Below are 20,527 nucleotides of genomic sequence, written 5' to 3' on the forward strand. Positions count from 1 at the left end.
TGGATTTGAGAGAAGCCACCGCCGCCGTCGAACAGCGAACAGCCAGCTTAGAACAGCGCTGAGGAAGCCGGCCGTCTTCGCCACCTTCAGCCATCCGTGCGAGCTAAGCTATCTGGCGACGTATCCTTTTTGCCTTGCAAAAAAAAAACAAAAAAAATTCTAAAAGAGCAGCGAGCGTCTTTTTCATGATGCCTCGCACTTCCTGCGGCTCGTGTAGAGCCCCGCTCAGCGCCGGAGACCGCCACCTGATCTGCGCTCTCTAACCGGGCCTGGAACACGCAGAGCTGGCCCTCACGTCCGGGGGCTGCGAGCTCTGTGAGGAGCTTCCTCTGTCGACCCTGCGAGCTCGACTCGAGGCGTTTAAAACCGCAGCAGTCACTCCGCCCTCTGTGGGACCGCGCAGGAAGATGCCCCGTTCCCTGAGACAGCCGGAACCTGTGGCAACAGCAACGCGCTTGCCGGAGAACCTCCCTCGAGCCTCGCCTTCGCCTTCTCCGCCTCTCCTCACTGACGCGCAGCTGCCGCTTACGAGCCTCACTGCCGTCGCATCGGAGAATGAGGCCGAGGAACAATTCCACGAAAGACTGGTGCTCCATCCTGGAACTGCGGAACTGATGCGGAACTGATGCGCCTGCTGACACAGGCTGTTGACCGTCTCGGGCTCGAGTGGTCGCTGCCAGAGGAGCCCGCGCCGAACAGGCTCGACGGCTGTTTCCTTCAGCCCTCCCGTCTAAAGCCTGCAGAGCCACGTCCGCCTTGGTCGGCCGCGCTTATGCAGCCTCTGGCCAGGCCGCGTCTGCCCTACACTCAATGGCTGTGCTTCAGATCCTGCAAGCCGACCTCCTCCGTGAATGGGATGAAAAGGGCCGGGATCCAGCTGCGGTTACGGATCTGAGGAGTGCGAAGGATCTCTCTCTCCGCGCCACCAAAGCCGCAGCCCAAGCCATCGGATGAGCCATGGCCGCGTTAACGCTCGCGGATATGAGGGAATCTGAGCGAGCCACCTTCCTGAACGCGCCGCTCTCCCCCACTGGTCTCTTCGGCCCAGCGGTGAACGGGATCGTTGACCGCTTCTCTGAGGTGCAGAAGACCACACAGGCCATGAACCTCTTCCTGCCGCGACGCTCGAGTTCCGCCACAGGCCGCTCTCGCGAGAGACAGAGACAGCCGCCCGTGCGAACCAGCACCAAGCGTCCAACACAGCCTCAGCCTTCGCAGCGACGCCAGGGCGGCCGCCCTAGATCGCGCTCAGACAGCCGTCACAGACCGCCGCCCCCCAGAGGGCCTCGGCAAAGAATTACGCTGAAGTCTGAGCATGCGAAGCCCTCCTAACAGCGAGAGAGAAAAGATGCGCGTGTCCCACTGTGGCCGGACCGCCGTCAAAGTTCATTTCCCTGTCAGTCCCCTTCAACAGGCTACTGCAGTGGTTCAATTAGCAGCCAACGAGCCGGTTTATTCACCCTCTCGCCTGCACACAAACGCCGTTTTCACGGCGACCCAGAGAAATCTCAAAAAGAGTATAATGTCTGGTCCGGCTCACGCCGTCAGTGTTTTAAGTGTAGTGAAAGTGCCCACGCCCCAGTATTCACCCCTAAACATAAGCAATCCGAATCCCGTGTCACTCACAGAGCACACTCTCATAAAGCGCAGAAAAGCCGCTCGAGTGTTAAATGTAAGAAATGTGTCCACAGGTCTGTGCCCACTATCTGCCCGCTCTGTTACACGATCAAAAAAGCAGGTTATGAATGTAATTATCGTGCCCACCAGAGAGCGCTCACGCTTGCCAACACAAACCTCCGCCCGGGCCCCGCCTGCGCGTCTAAGTGTTATCACAAAACGCAGTGCGTTAATAAAACGTTCCCCATCCAGTATGATCGGGGCGTCAGATACAGTTGTAAGTCTCGTGCCCACGTACACGCGCTCACGCTTACAGAAAGCTTTTCCGCCCGGTGCGCTGCTCGCGCGTCAAAGTGTGGTAAAAGTATGTTCCCCATCCCTTATGATTGGGACATCTCACATAAGTCAGCCGGTTTCGGCTGTCAGCGAGCAGCCATTGCCCAGAACCGAGAGCGCACGCGCCGCGCATTCGGCTCCGGTTCAGTTTCAAAAGCCCGCAAATGGCGGCGGTCTGAACCCGGAGGCCATTCGCCCCCTAGCGGCTCACATAGCTGCGCGGGAAACTATCCCAGGGATTTCAGAATGGGTATTGAGCACAATAAAGCAGGGCTATACACTTCAATTCATTCGCCGTCCCCCGCGCTTTCAAGCCCGGACCGCGACGATAGTGAATGCGGAAGTAGCACACCTACTTCACGCAGAAATAGCAAAGCTGCTGTGCAAAGGGGCTATAGAAAAGGTATCGCCTTCTCTGAGCGAGTCAGGCTTTTACAGCCGATATTTTCTCGTACCCAAGAAGGACGGAGCCTTCAGACCTATCCTAGATCTGAGACATTTGAACAAAGTACTTGCGAAAAGACCGTTCAAAATGCTTACGACCAGAAAAATCCTCGAGCACGTTCGCCCGAGGGACTGGTTTATTTCTCTAGATCTGAAGGATGCCTATTTTCAGATTCAGATAGTACCCCGTCACAGGCGATTTTTGAGATTCACCTTCGACGGTCAGGTATATCAATACACCGTCCTGCCGTTCGGCCTGTCCCTAGCACCCTGTACATTTACGAAGTGCATGGATGCCGCGCTCGCCCCCCTGAGAAGTCAGGGACTGCGAGTAATGAACTATCTGGACGATTGGCTGATACTTGCACAGTCAGAGACAGAACTGCTATCTCACAGAACAGTGCTTCTCAGTCATCTGTAAAGCTTGGGTCTGACGGTCAACTGGACCAAGAGCTCATTACTGCCCAGCCAGTCAATTTCCTTTTTAGGAATAGAACTGGACTCGGTGACCATGACGGCTCGTTTATCGACAGAGCGCGCGCGCCGTGTTCGCCACCTAGCCGCGTCTTTCCAGAAGGGCAGCTTTCTCCCTTAGAAAACTTTTCAGAGGATGTTGGGCTGTATGGGATCAGCTGCAGCGGTGCTTCAGCTGGGCCTACTGCGCATGCGCCCGCTCCAATGCTGGTTGAATGCTCGCGTGTCCCGCCGAGCCTGGGTGTCTGGCGGCCAGAAAATCAGAGTGACTCAGACCTGCATAGCGGCTCTGCAGCCCTGGTTAGTGGCCGACTGGTACCAGCAGGGAGTAATGATGGGAACCATCTCTTATCGGAAAGTCATCTCGACAGACGCGTCCAACTCAGGTTGGGGCGCGCTGTTCGAGGGCAGACCGGTCTTTGGCCAGTGGTCAGACCAGGAGAAGGGTTTTCACATAAACTGTCTGGAGATGATAGTGGTCGAGAACGCGCTGAAGTGCTTCCTCCCGTTCATACAGGACCAGGATGTTCTTGTCCGCTCGGACAACATGTCTGTGGTTTCCTATGTAAACCGCCAGGGCGGTGTCAGATCCAGAAATCTCTGCAATCTGACGGAACGCCTCCTTATTTGGTCTCAGAGGCACCTGCCCTCGCTGAGGGCGGCGCATGTGCCTGGCCATTTGAACGACGGCCCAGACAAACTGTCCAGGGACAATGTTCCCCCAGGGGAATGGTCCTTGCACCCCCAAACGGTCCAGAAACTGTGGCGCCTATTCGGAAGAGCGGAAGTCGACCTATTTGCGTCAAAAGACAACGCTCAATGCCCGACGTTCTTCTTGAAGGACGAGGACGCGCTGGCCGAGGTTTGGCCCAGCCTCCCGCTATATGCTTTCCCTCTGGTCTCTCTGTTGCCACAGGTGATCAAGAGAATCAGGGAAACGCGCCACTCTGTGCTCCTCATAGCCCTGCGTTGGGAGAATCAAATTTGGTTCCCGGAACTAGCACGGCTGTCACATACAGCTCCGTGGCCGATTCCGGTGAGGGCAGATCTCCTCTCTCAGGCTCGCGGCACGATCTGGCATCCCCATCCAGAGCGCTGGTGTCTGCATGCATGGTTGATCAATGGGTACTCGTTGCCCTGCCAGAAGGAGTGATGAACACGATCACGCAGGCTAGAGCCCCCTCCACGAGAAGGCTGTAAATGGTCGGTGTTCTCTGGATGGTGCACCGACAGAGGTCTGGACCCGCGGACATGCGGGGTGGCGCATCTGCTCACCTTACTACAAGAGCTGCTGGATAAGGGAAGATCCCCATCCACGCTCAAAGTATACGTGGCGACCGTGGCAGCGTTCGCAGAATCGACGCACGGCCAGTCACTGGGAAGACATGAGTTGGTCATCCGCTTCCTTAGAGGAGCTTGAAGGATGAATCCACCGCGCCCCCCGTCGGTTCCCATGTGGGATCTTTCGTTGGTCCTCGAGGCCCTGAAAGCTTTTCCATTTGAACCACTAGACTCCGTGGGGTTGAAACATCTATCACTGAAAACCGTCTTTCTGACTGCACTGTCGTCAGTAAAACGTGTGGGGGACCTGCATGTCTATCAGCGCGTCGTGTCTTGAGTTCGGGCCGAATGACTCTAAAGTCATCCTCAGACCTAGACATGGCTATGTCCCTACAGTGATGGGCACTCCATTCAGAGCGCAAGTTATTTCATTGTCAGCTCTCCCAGCATCTGACAGCGAAAGTGATGTGAATCTCCTCTGCCCTGTCAGAGCGCTGAGGGTTTACATTACGCGCTCCGCCTCCTTCAGGCGTTCGGAACAGCTTTTTGTTTCGTTTGGTGGGCGCACCAAGGGTCTCGCCTCCTCGGAACAGAGCCTGTCCAGATGGATAGTGGACGCTATAGCAGCCGCTTATGCGTCGAAAGGTCTGCAATGCCCTCTGGGCATCAGGGCTCATTCCACGAGAGGCGTGGCCTCTTCGTGGGCATGGTCCATTGGAATTTCTATCCATGATATATGTGTAGCGGCGGGCTGGAGCTCCCTGTCTACCTTTGTCAGGTTGTATAACCTAGAAGTTCCTGCCTTGCAGGCTAAACTGTTGTCAGTGATGGCCCGCGTGGCTGGCCACCTTATTTTTTTCACTTATGGGGTTCCCCTGAAAGTTCGGGGTCTCATGGTGGATGCTTGGCGCGCACGGCGTTGACAAAGTGTTCCCGTAGCGTAAGCTAAACTTACGCAATACGAGAGAACTTCTCGTAAGAGAACGATACTCGGTTACTAACGTAACCTCGGTTCTCTCTAGAGAGGGAACGAGTATTGTGTAACCGGCCTTGCTCGCGCCACGAGCGACTTCGCTTCAGTCGACGAAAAACCAGAGAATTCAGCCTACAGCCCCTACTTTTATACCCTAGGCCATGCCCATTCTGGCGGGCTGTGACACTATGAAGGCGCGGGCGCCCTTCATTGGGCATGACGTCACGCCAGGCTCACTGGTAGGCTGCAGCAGTTGCCGCAGGGCAGCCAATGAGCACGCGAGATGGCCTGCTCCTGGTCTGCTAGCCATAGACATCATATAGATAGACGCCCTATCGACCGCTACTGCCTATCGGCACGGACGAGCCGTGGGGCCGCCATCTTAAACCAGTCACCCGCTCCGCTCAGTGTAATCTGTTTGGCAGGTGCTATGAGCTACCAGTGCATTTAATTAATCATATCTCGCTAAATACCGAACTGATTTTCACGCGGGTTTTTTTGCTGCAAAGGTCAAACACGTAGCTACGATACAGGACACATTGAATATTTTGTTCACAAAATACAACCAATAGTACGGTAATGTTAAATCTTACTTGTGAAAAGTAATCTCTGAGTGATGGTCCGCCGATTTGAGCAGGAATATGCTGCACAGTGCTCTGGCATCTACTGCTGCTATGCAACGCAAATAGGAGTATGACCGGTTTAAGATGGCGGCTGCATTTCTTGCGCCACAGCGGCCAATAGGGCATCTAGTCTCTATATGATATCTATGCTGCTAGCTGCTGCACTGCGTTGACAAGGAATACAAAATTAAGGATAATTTTTTGGCTTCAGTATCTCGAGAAGATGAATCTTTCCCGTAGCGTAAGCTAAACTTACACAATACTCGTTCCCTCTCTAGAGAGAACCGAGGTTACGTTAGTAATCAAGTATCGTTTCAGACCATGTTTCTATGTTTCTTAGTTTCTATGAAAACAGAAATTATCACTTGAGCACATTGCTGACAGACTGGGCCACCACACTACCTCACTCACAAGATACCAAAAAAATAAGGTAAACATCATCTTTTCTGCTCTAGTATTTATTGTGCATCCTTACCATTCAGCTTAATAATTGTACATTTTGAAGTACATTTTCAAAATAAATGTATATTACTGTTGAATTCATGTATATTAAGATGCTAAGAGTCAAAACTAATTTGGTAGGCCTTGCTAGCTGCCAATTAGCTAAATTATTATCAAAAATGTAATTTCCGCAACATGTCTTTACCACAGCATATTTAGGTGTTGCGGTAAAGACCTTGTGTTGCGGTAGAGACAAATTCAAGGTTTACTGTATATTAAATTACAAATATTCAGTATATTATTAGTACTGAAGTATATATTAGTATATATGTTAGTATAAACATAAACATGCCATTTTTAACCCTAGATTTTAACATTGTGTCCTTATCGACACATGATGTCATTACCGCAGCACTGCTCTATTTTCATTTTTTTTCACGGTTTCATTTGCAAAAAAATTTTTTTACACTTAAACTGAGTTGATTAACTCATTGAAATTGCAACATCTGTCATAAAAAGTTAAATATGTTATCTTTTGTGTGTATGGAAACAATTTACATCTAAGGTTACTTTAAATTTTTTACATGGCATAGAAAAAAAATGAAATTCCCTATTTTGTTCCACACTTTTTAAGAAGATGACCCGAAAAACATAAAAAATAAACATTTTCCAGATTAAAATCTTAACGACTACATTCTATTTTGTGTACATTTTTATATGTATTACAGACTGTGATGGTTAAAATTGAAATTCATAGAGGTTGATTTTTTTAAAATTGGGATAGTCAAAAGTGCCCGTAGTTGCAGAAACACCCATATATATATTCATGAAAACCTTCTGGATCTGTTTTTTAAAGATTAGCCTATTGCAAAAAGTATAAAATAACATAATATGCTACATTTAATGATTATTGGTCAAATTAAGACTATTGAATGTCTGTATATAGGCTATAGCCTACACAGTATGTCTGCTTTTTGAAAGTAAAACACATAACTACATAAACAGAATTCAGGAAAAATGTTTTAGTGTTGTTTTAGGGGTACAATATTTATATGTATAGCCTTTCATGTCCATTTATAGTCTTTACACATCAGCTTGGATACTTGCATGGCTAAAAAACTGCTAATTTCAAGACGTTGACGTCACGTCAGGTCGTCACGTGGGTCAACCCGCTCGGTCAGACGCTCAAATGTACAACACGTTCGGATAGACGTTCGATTGCTCGGTCGGTCGTTCGAATGTTTGATTTTGGCACGGAAAACGCACCATAGCAAAGTTATAATAAAGAGCCGATCGGAACGCCATACAGATGATCTGAAGCAACACATGCAAACGTGTCAACGCCCCTCATAAACGCGATAACACAACACATGTAACCATCAGATTAATGTACTATTTCGTCTTGCGAGGCTGTGTGAGGAATAATCCTGGGACATTTACCTCAGAACATGTGCTGGTTTATTTTCATTTCGAGGAGCGACGGATCTAGCCGAGTATTGTGAGTAAGTTTTTTATTCTTGTGCTTTGTTCTAATCGCAATATGGAATACAAAAAGACTGTTTAAATTTGAATCACGTTTCTGTGTGTGAATGAATTAAGGGCACATATGGGCGCTGTTGTTTATGTTCCAGATGAAATATGAAAGACAACATTTCATAGTGTTTGGATAGATTATAACGTTTTAATTCTAAAATAGACATCAAATAAGCTTTTGTTAGCCAGTTTCTGCTCATATGTAAATATATATTACAGTCATGGTCAGAATTAATGGCACCCCTGGTAAATATGATCAAAACTGGCTGTAAAAAATAAATCTGCCTCGTCTATACTTTTGATCGTTCATTCAAAAAATTGCCAAAAATCTAACCTTTCATTGAAGTAAAAGAATTGAAAGTGGGGGGGAAATCACATTATTAAATAAATGTTTTTCTCCAAAACACGTTGGCCACAATTATTGGTACCCCTAGAATTTTTTTACGAGTAAAATATCCCTGAAGAATATTCCCATTAATGTTTACCCTTTTTTAGCACACCACGGTGACTAGGAACATGAAATTGTCTAGCTATGACTTCTTGTTTCACAGGAGTTTAAATATGATGTGCATCAAAATATTGTTGAGCATCACAAAATAGAAAGTGGCTGTAAGATAATAGCTAAAGAATTGAAAATCCCCAAAAACAAAAAAAACAAAAACTCCAGCATATTCAGTTGTCAGAATGACTGGAACTTTAAACGGCACAGGGTTCTGTGGTCAGATGAAACTAAAAAAAGAGCTTTTTGGCAGCAAACACGCTAGATGGGTTTGGTGCACACAAGGATAAAAAGTACCCCATGTGTACAATTTAATGTACCGTTGGATCTTTAATGTTGTGGGCATATTTTTCTGCTGGAGGTCCTGGACTTCTTGTTCAGATACATGGCATTGTGGATTCTATCAAATATCAACAGATAAAAAATCAAAACCTGACGGCTTCTGCTAGAAATCTTATAATGGGCCATGTTTGGATCTTCCATCTGGACAACGATCCAAAACAAATATTAAAATCAACACAAACATGTGTTACAGAGCACAAAATGAAGCTTCTGCCATGACCGTCCCAGTTCCCTGACCAGATGAGTTGAGTGAACTGAAGAGGAGAAGCACCAACATGGATCTGGGAATCTACAGAATCTGGAGAGATTCTGTATGGAGGAATGGTCTCTGATCTCCTGTCAGGTGTTCTCCAAACTCATCAGACATTATAGGAGAAAACTCAGAGCTGTTATCTTAAAAAAAGGAGATTGCAAAAAGTATTTAATAAAAGGGTTCCAATAATTGTGGCCAACGTGTTTTGGAGAAAAACATTTATTTCATAATGTGATTTCCCCTCCACTTTCAATTCTTTTACTTCAATGAAAGGTTAGATTTTTGGCAATTTTTTGATTGAAAGATCAAAAGGATAAACGATGCAGATTTAATTTTTACAGCCAGTTTTGATCATTTGACCAGGGGTGCCATTAATTCTGACCATGACTGTATGTCCGGTCAAAAATAAACTCATCAACTAAGATGTTATTATAGTATTTGTTCCAATGTAAGGGTACTTTAAAAAAGAAAACTTTATTAGACATTTATGGGAAAGACGATTTTCTTTTCAAGATGTTTCCAACTCTAACTTTGAACAAATTCTGTAGAGTGGCCCATATAGCCTATTTGAACAGGATATGTTTCCAGGCATGTCTATGTACTCAAAATGTGCTTTTGACTTATATGGATTATATATATATATATATATGTGTGTGTGTGTGTGTGTGTGTGTGTGTGTGTGTGTGTGTGTGTGTGTGTGTGTGTGTGTGTGTGTGTGTGTGTGTGTGTGTGTGTGTGTGTGTATGTATATAGTTTCTTTTGTCCCCACATTCTTTGGTATCCAGTGACACACCTGTGTGTCTGTGTGAAAGGCTCATTATACAGCTCATTATGCGCTCATTATACAGGCCATTGTCTTCTCAGGTGTGAATTAGCATTATTTACGCCCGCTCGCATATTGCCTTTCCAAACAAAAAGTGTTTTACAAAATTTAATTCAATGTATTGTTTTATGTGAATGATTAGGCAGGATGATTTTCAGATCATTTTGAAGCAAAAACTCTAGGCCACAACATCTATTAGTCAACACTTTTGTGGACACATATTTAGTTCAATTCAATTCAAATTTATTTGTATAACACTTTTCACAATACATATTGTTTCAAAGCAGCTTTTACAGAAAGTGCATTTCAGAAATGTACTGTACATAGAAAAAATACAGTTAGTTAATCATGTAGCAATTTAGGGTATAAAATATCGCCGGCGTTGAGTCGTCTCCTCACTGGCGTCGAGTCGTCTCTTCACAGGTGTTTAGTCATCTCATCGCAGGTGTTGGGGCATCTGAAGTCTCCGTGAGAGGCTGGATACAAACTTGAGCTGACGAACGCTATTTACCTCGGGACTAGCGTCCCGAGATAACAGCAGAAGAACAGATGGGAGATAATTAGCATAGCTGCTGTTCATAATATTAATGCATTCGATCTGATTCAACAGTGGTATAAAAGGTAAGCATTATGTGAATGCTTGGCTAAAGAGATGTGTCTTTAATCTAGTTTTAAACTTGGACAGTGAGTCTGAGCCTCGAACAATATCAGGAAGGCTATTCCAGAGTTTAGGAGCTAAATGCGAGAACGCCCTCCCTCCTTTAGTGGACTTAGATATCCTAGGAATGACCAGAATCCTCGAATTTAGTGATCTTAAAGAACGCGATGCATTGTAGGGCGATAGAAGGTCCATTAAATACACAGGAGCTAAACCATTTAGGGCTTTATAGGTCAGTAGTAATACTTTGTAATTGATACAGAACTTAATAGGTAACCAGTGTAGAGATGATAAAATAGGTGTTATATGATCTTATTTTCTTGACCTAGTAAGAACTCTAGCAGCTGCATTTTGCACTAACTGTAGCTTGTTTATTGAGGATGCAGGACAGCCAGCTAATAAAGTATTACAGTAATCTAGTCTCGAGGTCATGAATGGATGAACTAACTTTTCTGCATCAGAAACAGATAGCATGTTACGTAGCTTAGCAATGTTTCTAAGGTGGAAAAAGGCTGTTCTTGTAACAAATGAAATATGATTTTCGAAAGACAAGTTGCGGTCTAGTGTAACGAAAACCTGGGTCAGGCTTTGGGGATATATATTTTAAAATTAGTAATTTCACAATTAATAATTATTCATACGGTTTGACCCAGATAATCATACAGGTTAAACAGGGCCTGAAGTTAACTTTTTTGACCACCAGCCACTGTGGCAGTTGGCTAACACAAAAACCTAAAATTCTCGGGAAAGCAGCATGTGTCCAAATTTTAATCTTAACCGTTCGATTTCATCAGAAACAATCTTAAAACAGGGCTTTACTTGTAAAACGCCGTACTTACCCTTAAAGGGGGTCGCACACCGGATGCGCGGCGCCGCGTTGCGCAGAACCACGTCTTTAAAATTCTAATACATTAATTTCTATCAGTGTACATACATCAGCGCCGCCACTCGGCATCTGTCCGCGGCGCCCAGCAACAGCTCAGGACCTTGTTCAAAATCCTGCCGCACCACAGAGCGCCATTTACATAGTTTTACATTAAATGTACATTTATTTGTCTCAAATCGTCGTTAATGTAAATACTGACTTCACCCTGTGCTGCAACATACATTTAGTTTTACATGCATTCACAGAAATCAGCTGCTTGAATGAAAATTGTTGATGTTATCGGACAGACGCAAAAAAAAACAACTAATGAATCACTCAATTCTCATTGGCTACCCGCCAACGTGGCAGGTAGATTGACAGTTTTACCTGCCAATTGCAAAATTCACCCGCATTTGGCGCATGGTCAGGTGTTAATTTCAGGCCCTGATGTTAAATATCCCGAAAAGGGATAATATTTCCCTGCATCTGCGTTCATATATGTACTTAGGCAATTAACACAAAGGATTATAATTAATTGCATAAGACTATATTTTACAAACAGGTTAAAATTAGCTCAATTGTATATCAATACTCAATCAAAACGGATTATAATTAAATATTTAATATATCAATTATGCCTACCATAGATCGATCGTCGGGATAATCTTAAAGGGGATTAATTTGTGACCGATTCGATCTCAATCAAACCTCACAAAACTATCCTACTTTATAGACTTGCAGGAGAAGCTATTCCTCTGGCCAGAAGGAACAGCCTTCCTGTTCTATTTCGATTCTTTAAGTAGGCTATCAATAAATTTGTAAAGCACGTAGCTTTGGATCGTATACATTAAAGGGACTTGTATATGAGCGAAAATACAGAATCAATAAATGAATATAATGCATTTAATAAAGACAAAGTTACGTATACCGGTTATAACAAACAATAAATGTATTTACAAACACAATAATGGCAACGACATAATGAAAGAGAATGCATCAATAAAGAGATAGAGAGAATGAGAGAGAGAGAGAGAGAGAGAGAGAGAGAGAGAGAGAGAGAGAGAGAGAGAGAGAGAGAGAGAGAGAGAGATCCGTAAGGATCACAGTTCTGCAAAATTCACCTGGACAAAACCCTCCGAGAGACCACAAGAAATCAAAATCAAATCTTACTGCTATGAAAGCTTAGTAAACAAAATACTTGCACAATAGCTCTTTTGTGTGGCTTATATGAAGAAGGCGTGTGTGTCTCGATCCTGGGAGCGTCACGTGTTTACTCGTTCTTCCAGAGCGAGCCAAGCGCGGCGATTTTGAATGTCCGTTTGAGGTGAAGTTGCCGGTTGATAATTCAGACTAAGTTAATTTCACTCGTTGGTGGAAATGAACCAAGGAGAATTCGAAAGTGGAAACTAAAAACTTAAATAAAAAAACAAACAAAAGGTCTCCGGAGTGGGGATCACGGGGAGCTGTTACATGGTGACGAGGAAGAGAGGAGAAGTACGAGAGAGAGACTGATCTCTATCAGTCAATTAAAAGGGGTGAAGACGTCACACCCTCTTGGAGTATGTGAGCCAATCCGAAGTGGTCCCTTTGAAGGGAGATTTTATGACTCTTTGTGTTCAGACAGCACATTTGAATCTGCAATTTCAGTTGTTGGGTGATAACACATCTCTTTGAAGCTCTGTGTCTTGTTGCCAGTTGAACTTCTGGGTGCCATAAAATTGTCACCCGAATCGTCTATTGCAGACTGGCCGGAGCCTAATACGTAATTTGCCTCGATGAGTTCAGAGGCTAAACGCTTTGTGATTTCAGAAGGAATGTGCATTCATATGTGTTCAGATGAACGACCCATGATTTAGCCAGATACCCTACACTAGTATAACACCCAGGTATTTTACTCTAGTGGATAAAGTAACAGGACATCCTTCTAAATTAAAGTTGTATTGTACAAGGTTTTGTGGGTAGTTTTTTGGACCAATAAGTAATACCTCCGTTTTATCTGAATTTAATAGCAGGAAATTACACGTCATCCAGCATTTTATATCTTTGAGACACTCTGTCAATTTAGATGAGTTGTTGTTTTCATCTGGTCGTGATGAAATATATAATTGAGTGTCATCAGCATAACAGTGGAAATTAATTCCATGTTTTTTTATAACAAGTGGCAGCATATATATTGAGAATAGCAGAGGCTCTAACACCGATCCTTGCGGCACTCCATAGTCTACTGACGTTATCTTCAATTTTTCCCCATTTAAACAGAGAAAATGATAACGGTCTGATAAGTACGATCTAAACCAGTTTAATGCCTGTCCCTGAACACCAGTGTAGTTAGTATGTGTTTTGTGGCCTTTTTTCAGACAATTTAAGTTTTTGTTTTTTTCAATATCCATGTATAAACAATATTCTCTCAAAAATACAAACATATACATACATGTTGCCACCATATTATGGTAGCCCTGTTTGTGCTAGATAGAGTGTAATTAAACCTTTGCCATTAATATGTTTATAAGCAACTGAAAAAAAAAGCAAGGAAAACTACACAGTACCTCAACAACGCGACGTAATGGATGTACTTGTCTCTTCCTGGAGGTGGAAAAACAAGTTATTTGTGACCCACAATATTTCTTGTAAAAAAGATTTACTTGCAAAAGAAAAAGTATGAGAGAGCTGTTTTTGTCAACTGTATGTTTTAATATAAAATGTTTACGATTTTAACATAAGTAGGCCTACATGTTTAAATGTTTTGCCACTTGCTTGATCAACTTAATATATAAATCTTTATAGAAGTAATGCATTGAATAATACGTTTTTTATGTGTATTGAGTTTAAGCGTGCATACGTCTGTGAAAGAGTGTAGACCTATAACTACTGTGTACAAATAGAATCGCAATGCTGAAACTTTTTTGCACTAATTTATAAAAGTTGCTGATAATAAAAATATTGATTTGAAATAAAAAATAGATAATAAATGTTGTGATTGTGGTACAGCCATAGATATGTGAAAGCACAACAGCGCGTGCTGCTCCTGCATACACACCGCAACACGCACCGCACAAGCACTTCACACGGAGTATGTGTGAAACAGCCGTAACTCACGCAGCTGCATCTTCTAAATAATGCCGCGAGTGGGGCTTGAGGAAGTGACGTTGCCTGCGTCTGCGCAGTGCAACCTGATGCAGCCCCTGAAGTGAGACACAGGAAACAGAAATACTGCAAAATAATAATAATAACGCGACTAAACGAGATGAAATAACGTTATAACATTTCGTCTCGTCTCGTTTTGGTCAACGAAAATGAAGAGCCATTTTAGCATAGTTTTTATTTTGTAAACCACATTTAGTCTCGTTTTTATTCGTCAACAATATTGCATTATACATTTAATTATAGTCATCGTCACATGACCAGCATTTACGTTGCGTCTCGTCTTGTTTTCGTCACATGATAAAGTTTCGTTGACAACGATATTTAGTCATAATTTTTGTTGACGAAAGCAACAATACGGGGCACCCTATGGCACCCCGGTCCCTATCTTTGGAACCTCCACGTGTGGCTCCTGGACGGGACGAGGCAGGTTTGAGTACCCTATCATGGTGGCTACCATCACTTCCGCTAGACCATCGTCCATGAGACATGCCTATGCGTTGAAGTGGAACGTCTTCATCAACTGGTGCTCTTCTCACCGAGAAGACCCCAGAAAAAGCCCGATCAGTGTCGTGCTTTCCTTCCTGCAAGATGGGTTGGAGCGAAGGCTGTCACCCTCCACCCTGAAAGTGTATGTTGCCGCTATCGCCACACATCACGACACAGTCGAAGGTAAGTCCGTGGGAAAGCACGACCTGATCATCTGGTTCCTGAAAGGAGCGAGGAGTCTCAATCCTCCTCGTCCTCATCTCGTTCCCTCTTGGGACCTCTCAGCGGTTTTAACTGCCCTGCAGAGTGCTCCCTGTGAGCCTCTGCAATCAGTGGAGCTTAACCCTCTGTTAAGCCGTTTTCTAGGTCCTGGAGGTGTTCTGACATGCTCTGACATTTGTGCTTATTTCTGTTACTTGTGACATTTTCATGGCTAAAGTCTTATTACACTGTATTCAGCACAAACTCTGCTACAAAAATATGTCAGCAGCATGTAGGTAAAAGTTTGTAAAAGTTTGTAGTTTTGAGATAATGACGTTTATGCGTGGTTTGTGAAAAACTAAAAAGAATTGTCACTGAAATAAGGTCATGAAACACATATTGATTATGTCTTCACAAGACTTTTGAAAATTGTATCACATAGCCTAGAATATTTGCTCCAAAACTACGTGAAAATCATCCTGACTACTCATTCAGATAAGACAATAAAGTCTTTTAAACTTTGTATGACGTGTTTTGTGTGAGAAAGCTTTATGCGAATGCCTATCATTATGAGGAGCCTTGCACAAAGAATGAGGAGATTTAAAAAATATTGGCTTTTAGATTGTTTGGATTTATTTACAACACAACATAATCCAAAGATACACAACAAAGGACAAACAAGCACATTAGTAAACACACTGATCTAAAGACAGAAGTTTGAACAGTCACACACCTTTGTGTCATTCCTGAAACATAGTACATACCTGTCATTTCCAAGGTGTTTGATTTTTCATTTTACCATGTTCATGTACAGAGTCTCCTGTGAATGTTGAAGTCAGCAGGACTCATCAATGGCATCAGGTCCCTGTAAAAAATAAAATAAAAAAATAAAAACCTGTGAACATGCTGATATGTGGCTGCACAACTTTGGGCATACATTGTAGATTTTTCTGGTTAAAATTGCGATTTAATTATGTATACACACACACACACACACACACACACACACACACACACACACACACACACACACACATATACACACACACACACACACACACACACACACACACACATATACACACACACACACACACACACACACACACACACACACACACACACACACACACACACACACACACACACACACACACACACACACACACACACACACACACACACACAGACAGTGCTTAGAATAAGTGAACACACCCATGCTAAAGTTGACTAAAAAGAGAAATAAAAAAATCATCTTAATGCCTTAATTCAAAAAATGAGGTAAACTCCAACCTTTAAGGACACCAATTTTCTTTGTGAATGAATAATGTACGCAAATAATGAAATGTTCTTCCTTAAAATACAGGGTGCATAAGTCTGGACACCTCTATGTTAAATTCCCATAGACGCAGGAAGATATTTATTTTTAAAGGCTAGTTATCTCATGGATCCAGGATACTATGCATCCTGATATTCCCTTGGCCTTTAGAATTAAGATAGCCCCACAATCATCACACACCCTTCACCATATAGACATGGTTTTATTTCAGTTAGCCTAATAGCTGGTTTGATTTGCATTGAGAGATGATCTTATGGAAAGTACCCCATGCTAATCTCTAGGTATGGTGAAGGGTATGTGATGATGTGGGGCGATTTTAATTCCAAATAATTATATTCCTATAATAATTCCTATAGCATGTGGCCTATAAATCGTTAAAAATTGACACTTCAGTAACGTTACACTAGAAAAAAATATATGGATATGTTACTTCAAATGTTTCCATTCGTTACAAACACAGTTTGTAACGAATAGACAATTATAATATTCACCATATTAGAGTAAACACTGATACTAGCCTAACATTATGCTGTGTATCAAACATTTATTATCAAACATAAAAACATTATCGTGTCGTACATGAAATGTATAGAGATTGCTAATGTGACGTCATCGTGACGTATTACCAGTGGTGAACGCAAAGCATTTTGGGAATCCGCGGCACAAACAGAAGGCGCCAGACTTGATTGCATGGAGGGAAGAACGCAGTGTTCTAGATGCCGTCTACCTGCTGTGTTATAAACTGCAATAGTACTTCTTGCACAGTTTTGAAAACGAACATTACGGGTTATTTTAAGGACATGTTTGTGTATGCTCATAGACACTCACTCTGAAGCGGTCAGAGGCGATTCTAAAAGATTCAAAAAGTCGAGACAGAACCCATCGTCAAAATTCTATACCCACCACTCAAACTTAGTTCATCCAAAACAAACTAGAAAATAGACTCAAAGTGCTAAATACCTGAATTATCCTTTAAGAACGGATCAATATATTTGTTTTCCTTAATTTTAATGAACCCTAACTTTATTCTCATCTGAATGGTAAATAATTGATTTACGTATAAAATTATACTACCATTAAAAACACATTTGATTTTTTTTAATCAATGTAGAATATGTAACTGCTCTGAAGAAAAGAAATGAAAACCAATGCGATATGATTAATGTCCAAGATGTAACCCACAGACTGTTTTGAAATGGGGTTGGATGTTGCTTTTAAAACTGTGTGTGTTTGGTTGGGTGACAGTTGTATGTTACAGCTTGACAAGAGTTTAGAGTGTGACAAAAGCACAATGTTGTGTTTTATTGCGAGTGTAAGTTACACAAATATAAGTAAACACTTTGCAGTTTGAATGATAACCTCTATGAACAAAATGAGGGAGTATGTTTTATGTTTCCACTGTTCGATCGCGCCTCTCTCTCTCTCTCTCTCACACACACACACACACACACACACACACACACACACACACACACACACACAGTTCGATCGCGCCCGCGCCTCTCTCTCTCGCGGGCGCACAAACACACACACACACACACACACACACACACACACACACACACACACACACACACACACACACACACACACACACACACACACACACACGCACACACTCCAGCATTGCAATCTTGACATGAATTGCGATTGCATGCAGATAGATGAGAGAGAGCGAGGAGTGTGGTGCTTAAAACTTTAGCATACTTTTGAACGGACGACAGTTTTCTGGTATGGTCCGACAATGTTTTCTTTAGCCCGCTGCATTTTGTAGGATTATATTCTGTTTTTCACGCTATTTTTATTTATTTTTTCATGCCAGAACACTAGTCTGCTATGCCAGCCCATGTAAACCGATGTAAACGGGCCAAACATACCCATAATTCTTTGCGTTCTGATGACGTTGCCGCCCAGTTGGTCACATGTCTTAGCGATCTCTATATACATTTCCTGCCTGTCTAGGCTATAGTTCATATTTCAACATGTTTCTGTCGATTTCATAAATTTTAGTCTAGCAACAGTTCAACTGGAATGCTAAGTTTATGCAACAATAACACTAACTAATATAATTCATACTACATTTCTTACCTTACATCTTTCTTGTCTTCAAATCGCGTACATTCTTCTACTTCTGATGTAAATCCAATGTAACCTATCGACTTCGAGTATTACAAAACGAGCCAATGGCAACGAAATGCCATGGGTCTGCGGAATTTGCATAGCGTATCTCCGCCTTACCTCGTGGGTATAAAAGGAGGACGCCGGCAACAGGCAGATATGTTTTCGCTTCTGAGCCAAGAGTATTTCTTCACTCCACAGTCATCTCTGACTTCGCTCTACGAGACGAGCTTCTCTCTCCGGTGTTGATGTGACGGCGATCTGCAGCGAGCTCACAGTGCCTGCTGATCTGTGCAGTGATCTGCCAGTGTGTGTGTGTGTCTCCCTGTGTGCTTCAACATCGCAGATTTTTTTTCTCCTCTCATAAAAGAGCTCGCACGCGGCACGTCTTTTTAAAGACGGCTCGCCCGTGCATTTCTGGTTGCAGCGGACTGGTATCGGATTCTGATGGGCACGAGCGCTGTCTAGTGTGTTTGGGCTTTGATCATGCTTGAACAGCGCTCGTGGGTGACTCATGTTCTCGCTGGGAACGTGATCATCGCATCATATATAGGTCGAGACTCGGTGAACTCGCAAGAGTGAGAGTCCCCTCTTCCACCCCCCGATCTTCGGCTGGTGGCCAGGGTGACCTGAGGGTTACGGTCTGGATCAAGGCGCCGACTATGTGTCCGCGACCCCAGCCCCCCTCTTCAATGACGGTGCCCGCTAATGAACTGCTGATTCCCCCGAGTCTACCCTCTGGTGGCCCGCGTGTTTCAGTTGAAGCTACAGAGGAAGATGCCATGTCTGTTGCAGCATCACTAGGTGGGTTTGAGTCTTCTGGAAGTGAGGGCTCGTCACAGCTGCCACCTTCCGGTGTGCATACGGCTGTGCCTGAGTCTGATCCGGAGATGACGGCCATGCTTTCCTGGGACGATGGGTTTTGGGTAAGGCTGCCGACCCTCGTCCACGGCAAACCCCAATACCTCTCTTCCCGGACGTGCATGATGAGATCTCGAAGTCCAAGAAGACCCCCTTGTCTTCTCGGGACCGCTCGCTGATCTCATCCGCCTTTCCTCCCCTCGATGGGGCCGCTGCCCATGAGTACACTGGGGTCCCCCCGGCTGAACGCTCTGTTGTGATGCGCCACGGGACTGGCAGCCGCCTCACTGCATGCCATGGTCATTCTGCTGGTCCACCTGACCCAGATGCTCATGGACCTGCACGAGGGCGGGACTGACCCAGGGCTCTTCACTGAGCTGCGGGCCGCCACTGACCTTGCTATCTGAGCGACGAAAGTGGCCGTACGCTCCCTGGGTCAGGTGATGCTCACCATTCTGTGGCTGAACCTGTCTGATGTGCTGGATGTCGCGCGGACCCGGTCGGCCTCTTCGGCGGTGCGGTTGAGAGCTTGCCCAACAGCTCTCAGCCGCCCATGAGCAGACTGACGTTGATTCTCTGCCGACGGCCCCGCCGTCCGCTCAGATCCCTCGGTCTGCCCACTGCCGAAGGCGCCCTCCCGCGGCTCCCACCCCGCCCGTTCACGGGCCGGCTCTGGGGGCCGCGGGCGGACGCCACAGCCCTCTCCAGCCCGGCCCCCGCTACACGCCGGGTTAAGCGGCGCTCTTGAGACGGGCTCCTCGGCGTTGGAGCAGACTGAGGTTGATTCTGTCCCGACGGCCCCGCCATCTGCTCAGATCCCTCGGTCTGCCCACCGCCGAGGGCGCCCCCCCGCGGCTCCCACCCCATTCAAGATGCTCAAACGCGTTTTCGAATGCATACGGCCCAAGGATTGGTTTGCAGCGATCGACCTGAAGGACGCCTACTTTCATGTCTCCATTCTCCTCGGTTTTCTTTCGAGGGGCAGGCATCCAGTACGCGGTTTTCCCTTTCGGGCTAGCCCTGTCTCCTCGCATCTTCACGAAGGTCGTCGAGGCTGCCCTTGTTCCCCTTCGGGAACACGGGGTTCACATCCTGAGTTATATCGACGACTGGCTGATCATAGCTCACTCTCGAGTTCAGGTTTGCGAACACAGGGACCTAGTGCTTCGGCACCTAGCTCGTCTGGGCCTTCGGGTCAACTGGAGGAAGAGCAAAC

General features: G+C 44.7%; 1 protein-coding gene and 1 long non-coding RNA gene across 3 annotated transcripts in view; one reads left to right on the top strand and one right to left on the bottom strand.

Annotated features, from left to right (window-relative positions):
- The window catches only part of gpm6ba (glycoprotein M6Ba), a 121,500-nt gene that overhangs the window by 58,737 nt on the left and 42,236 nt on the right, over positions 1–20,527 (top strand). The gene's annotated exons all lie outside the window — the stretch shown is intronic.
- Positions 7,197–7,447, bottom strand: LOC143740121 (uncharacterized). The gene is made up of 2 exons (XR_013204750.1): positions 7,388–7,447; positions 7,197–7,291 (listed from the first exon to the last, which is right to left on the bottom strand). It is a non-coding gene; the product is annotated as an uncharacterized LOC143740121 (long non-coding RNA).

Source organism: Siphateles boraxobius, unplaced genomic scaffold (genome assembly GCF_051911475.1).
Source record: "Siphateles boraxobius isolate OS27281-9 unplaced genomic scaffold, OSU_SipBor_1 17, whole genome shotgun sequence".
Lineage (NCBI taxonomy): Eukaryota > Metazoa > Chordata > Actinopteri > Cypriniformes > Leuciscidae > Siphateles > Siphateles boraxobius.